The 5,957-nt window shown below is 41.2% G+C and overlaps 1 non-coding gene across 1 annotated transcript; it reads left to right on the top strand.

Annotated features, from left to right (window-relative positions):
• Nucleotides 1-4,044: 4,044 nt before the first annotated feature.
• On the top strand, nucleotides 4,045-4,151 carry LOC120283217. Its single transcript, XR_005543212.1, has one exon. It is a non-coding gene; the product is annotated as a small nucleolar RNA R71 (small nucleolar RNA).
• The last annotated feature ends 1,806 nt before the right edge of the window (nucleotides 4,152-5,957 follow it).

Here is a 5,957-nt window from a genome sequence, read left to right as displayed (position 1 = left end):
TTAAATAGGGCTGGAATCGGGCAACTCCACTGGCGTGGACGATACACGTGCCCGTGCGTTATTTCCACACGGGCGTGGATAATTTCCACACACCCGTGTGGATTCTCTGAAACTGTCATTTTCGGCCGGCTATGAACAGTAACTGCTACAGTGATTGTGCTACAGTCCCTGTTACAGTATTATGCCAAAAAAATACTCCCAAATCTACTTTTCATCGAGGTAACATAAACGGACACACGTTTATGCCGTGGATCGCTTTGCTTCTTCAATGACGGATAAGTTGATGGAGATCTTGTTCTATGTGCATAAGTCGGAATGCTTGAGTTTGACTGCCCTTGTGCCCCTCCAAATGGTTGTGCAAACTCAAATACGGGGAGGTTGGCACACACTCTAGCATCTCGCACCCGACTTATATCTTCGCGTTTGAACCTTAGCAAGATTTCCTTCAAAATCGGTGCATTGTGATCCACATTTGCTTCTTTCCTTCATAATCGGTTTCACAACCCTACCTGCATAAAAGGAACAGAAAAACACACATTAATTTAAAAACCCGAGAAAAGTAATGTTCAACATAAGGAAAGAATGCTTCGCATTCATATCACACAAGCACTTATCACACGCCCTTGTGCGCTCTAGGGATAACAGTCAATCTCTCTAAACGCAACCCCATGGCCGTGCAGAAAATACCAAGGTTGTCAGACCCGGCCCGGGCAATGACCCGGCTAAGCTCAGTGGTCAGGGGTCAATGGGTTCAACCGGGTCGAACCGGGGTTGAACCGGGGTCAATAATTAAATATAAAAAAATTATAATAATTAATAATAAGCAAATATAATATTAAATCCATAATTATATTATAAACATCTACTCAAATTTGATATTTAAATTGATAAATGACCTTATATACAGTAGAGTTTTCTAATTTTGTCATTTTTTTTACATTTTTTAAATATTTACAAATTAATATATTAATATATAATTATCGAACTTCTCTCGGTGTTATTTATTTATTTATTTGTTTATTGGTTGATTTTGTTAAAATAAATAAAAAATTTAATTCACTAAGTCTTATATCTCAATTTAGTTTTTATTTTGTTGTAAATTTTCTTATATTTTTTATTTAATTAGATACTTTAATTTTATATTTTTATAATACAATTACACTCATTTATTGTTTTATTTTCTTAATAAATTAAATTTTTAGAAAGTATTTACATAATACATTAATATATTTTATTTTTAAATGTTAATTTTTGTTGGTATATATATATTGTAATTCTATTTATTGATTATAAATTATAAATTAATATTAATAAATATACACGATTTTGTGGTTTTTAATGTGAAAATAATAATAAATTATTACATATTGTAAAAAAAAAATTTAAAAATTGTGACCCGATTGATCCGGCCGGGTCACCAGGTTAACACCGGGTTTCATAATACCCGGGTCAATGGGGTATACCCGGGCCGCACGCCCCTGTGGCTTCTCTGTCCAAGCGAGAAAAATCACTAAGTGTTCCGCACGGGCGTGGACATTCACAGGCCCAACTCACAAGGGCAAGCGCACGCCCTTGTGCCTTCTCGGAATGGAGAGGGCTCTTCTGTATAGTTTCGTATGGGCGTGCGAAAATTACCCATGCCAGTGCATTTTTCACAAGTTCATCCACAGGGGCGAGTCCACGCCCCTGTGTACTCTCGGGATAAGTTGCTAAGTGTCTGCAGGAAAACACACGCCCGTGCAAAAATTACCCACGGGCGTTCAAAAGTCACTTAGGTTGCTCACAGGGGCGAGTCCACGCCCCTATGCCTTCTTTGGATGAGCTCCCAATATAGATCCACGAGCATGTGGAAATTCCACACGCCCATGTGTTTTCCCTGGATGCCTTAAAAACTCTGCAGGCTCTGCAGAAAATTCCTGAACATATTTACACACTCAGAGCCTGCCCTATTATGCAAACTATACCAGTGAAAGACATGAGAAACTATCTCAAACGACCAAAACTTCACCAAATCCACATGAAAACACAGCAAAAGCATCTAAAAATCAGTAAACACTTGGGTTGCCTCCCGAGAAGCGCTTGTTTTACGTCACTAAGCTTGACGTACCTTGTTTTACCTCATGGGGCTTCATAGATGAAGGTTGTCCTCTTGCCCATAGCCTGAAAGCATGATGAACAAAGTCTCGTGAATGTAGAGGGGGAGTTATCGGGCTTGGGACCACCTAGTAATGGTGTATCCAATTTGTTTGGTTCACACGCGTCTCCAATAGCCTTGGAGTGTTTCTGGTGGCGTCTCCTCACCCTCTTCATCTTTTGGAGCATCTTCTTCAGTATCCCCAGAGTAGATGGTACTTCTTCAATCGAACCAAGCATCATAACTTCTTCATTTTCCATCTCTTGGTCGAACAAACCCTCGTATGAGCCTAGATTAAACATTTTCTGCATGTATTCATCAACAATCTCATCAGTAGTGCCTAGAAAATACAAAATATCATAGAAATCAAGAGAATGTCGTATGGCTTCAGCAAGGCGGTATATGAGCTTGTCATCTCCAACTCTTAATGTTAGCTCCCCACCGTCTATGTCAATCAATGCCTTAGAAGTCCGCAAGAACGGTCTCTCAAATATCAAAGGTACATCCGCATCTTCGTCGACGTCTAGCACCACAAAATTTACAGGGAAAATATACTTGTCCACCTTGACAAGCACATCTTCGATGATATCCATCGGATGTCTCACTGTTTGATCCCCCAATTGCAAAGTCGTCTGAGTGGGTCTAGGCTCGCCCAAGCCTAGCTTCTGAAAGAAGGTGTATGGCATGACATTGATACTGGCCCTTGAGTCCGCCAATGCCATTTCAACACCCAAATTGCCAATATTACACAGAATGATGAAGCTTCCTGGGCCTTTCTTCTTATTCTGCATGTTCTTTTGTAATACCGCCAAGCAAGTCGCATCTAAGATCACTAAAGCATCCTCCTCCAACTTCCTCTTGTTAGTCAACAAGTCCTTCAAGAATTTTGCATACTTAGGCATTTGGGCCAATGTCTCAACAAAAGGAATATTGATGTGGAGTTGCTTGAATAAACTCAGGAACTTCCTGTACTATTCATCCCCTTGGTCATTCTTCAATCTAGAGGGATAAGGGATTCTTGGCTTGAAAGGTGGGGTTACCACCTCCTTCTCTTTGCTTACTCACTCCTCCACCTCTATGACCTCGGGTGTATGTTCATTGGGTTTCTCACTCGGAAGTCTACCTTCCACTTCACGACCACTTCTCAAAGTGATCACCTTCACATGCTCTCTAGGATTGGTCTCGGTATTACTCGGCAAGCTTCCTTGTGGCCTTTCCGATAGAGACTTCGCAATCTACCACACTTGATTTTCAAGATTGTGCAAAAAGGCGGTGTTGTTGTGAAGTGTAGCCTCCACTGATTTAAACCATGTATCTGATGATTGCACAAACCTAGTCAAGGCGTTCTCCAAATCGGTCATTCGGGTCTCCAAACCTGAAACTCGGTTTTCCATGTTTGGGGCTTGTTGTTGTTGGAAACCCGGTAGCCCTATGGCCTTTTGTGAACCTTGGTTGCTCCACGAAAAATTAGGATGATTCTTCCAACTAGGATTGTAGGTGTTGCTATATGGATTCCGTTAGTTCCTCATTGCATTACCAACAAAATCGACATTCTCAACTGAAGATGCATCACCAATAGAGATCGGCAATCGGAGGGAGCATGTCCTCCACCACATCCGGTGCAAGTAGTCAAGGCCACCACACTATTCGAAGTTAGAATATCTAACTTCTTACTCAATGATTCCACTTGAGCCGCCAATGAAGTCACTGCATCTATCTCATGGAGCCCGGCCACGTTTTTCTTCTCCCTAGTATTCCATTGGTAGCTATTTAACCCCATTTCTGTAATTAGTTGACGGGCCTCACCGGGGATCTTGCTACCTAAGGTACCTCCTGCTGCCGCATCCAAGAGTTGCCTTGTACTCGGATTCAACCCGTTGTAAAAGGTCTAAACAATCATCCACTCCGGGAATCCGTGTTGCGGGCACTTTTTCAGGAGCTCCTTGAACCTTTCCCATGTCTCAAATAGAGACTCCAATTCCGACTGTACAAAGGACGAGATCTCATTCCTAAGCTTTTCAGATTTTCTGGGAGGGAAATAACGGGCCAAAAGAGCTTCTACCATCTCCTCCCATGTAGTAATCGATGCTCTAGGTAATGAGTGTAGCCACTGCTTCACTCTCCCTTTTATGAAAAATGGGAAGGCTCTCAACTTGATGGCATCATCCGTCAACTCGTTTATCTTAAGCATATCACACATCTCAAGAAAGTTCTCTATATTACTATTTGGATCCTCATTGGCCAAACAATTGAACTGTGTGGATTGCTGCAACATGTAGATGAATGCTGGCTTTAGCTCAAAGTTCTGAGCAGTAATCGGGGGACACACAATAATCAATTGTGTCCCCAATACTGAAGGTCTGGCATAATCAGATAATGTCCACAGTTGCTCATTCAGTTTTGTCATCTTTTCAGATTCTCCTACTTCCAAATCAGCTAGATTAGACGGTTCTTGCATAGGTACTTTCCCTTTTCTTCTAAGTGTACGTTCAAGCTTGGGATCTCCTTTAATCAATTTTGAGGGGTTCCCTCATGTCATAACTTGGAGCTGCACAATAAAGAAAGCAAAAGAAATCAAAACGATGATAGAATAAGAAGAAATGAAATAGAATGAATGAATGAATAGCTAAGAAAACAAAGTGCAAAGTATCTCTAAACGCCTACTCCCTGGCAACAGCGCCAAAAACATGACAAACGGCCCTTGCATATGTCCCGCAAGTGCACGGGTTTATCGAACTAATAAAATCCCAGATGACTGGGGTATCGTATCCACAGGGAGTAGGGAATAAAAACACTTAAATTGTTTCTTAACTAAGTGAAAAATAAATAGTGATATGTGTGACAAGATGTGAAATAACAAAAGTAAAATAACAAGAAAGAGAGCACAAGTAAAGGAGAAGGTAAGGCAATCGATATAAATGGGGTACCCGGATATTGTTCCGCCTAGGACAATCGTTTCAAGTGCAAGAACCCTCTATTATACTTTCTAACTGATCCAATAATGAGTCGTGGAGATCCTTAAATACATGGTCCCAAATCTAAGGTCAACCATGTCTAACTCTATACATGTCCCAGAGAAGAGATTGAATAACCTCTTAACCTCGCACTCGTATAGAATAACAATGAGTTCTAAGGATTCCAAGTGATAAATCCTCTTCCTAGATGTAGACCTAACCCTTTGGTCCTGGTGGAAGGTCGCTAGAACCAATTAAGCCCTAGGTGCTTAAATCAGTTCAACACTTCACTCCGTTACACTAGTAACTATGCCCCAGCGGAAGGTCATCCTTTAGCCCATTCACTCTACTATGACCTCAAAGAGCTTGAGGAAATTGAGGTAGAATAAATCACACCGGAGGGGACAGGGAATGCTCCGCTACCTCTCGACTCACCCTCTTAACCCTCTCCAATCTAGCTTTGTCTAACTCTCATGGTGTGTCACTCACTCACAAGGGTTACCAACAAGAACTCTCAAACCTAGTATCACTCTAAGGGAGTATTCATACAGTCCAGCATTCAAGATTGGAACTCAAATAAAACAACAATTAATTGAAAGCATAATAAAGATGTTCAATGAAACGAATACATTATAGGGTTTACAAATACCCAAGTACCCACTAGGGGGTTTAGCTCTCCATGGAGCTAATTACAATCAATGAAATCAAATGTAAAAACAAAAAATCCATAGAAAACCCCCTCGATAGTCGTGGCGATGGTCTTGTGGAGAGTTCTCTTCTCGTCTAAGGGTCCCTTTGTCCGGCCTAGGATACACCTCGTCGGATCGATGCCGACTAAAGCTCTCCCACTAACCTTCTTCCAAATAGAG

Source organism: Dioscorea cayenensis, chromosome 18, assembly GCF_009730915.1.
Source record: "Dioscorea cayenensis subsp. rotundata cultivar TDr96_F1 chromosome 18, TDr96_F1_v2_PseudoChromosome.rev07_lg8_w22 25.fasta, whole genome shotgun sequence".
Taxonomy (NCBI): Eukaryota; Viridiplantae; Streptophyta; class Magnoliopsida; order Dioscoreales; family Dioscoreaceae; genus Dioscorea; species Dioscorea cayenensis.
This window is presented reverse-complemented; position numbering and strand designations above follow the sequence as displayed.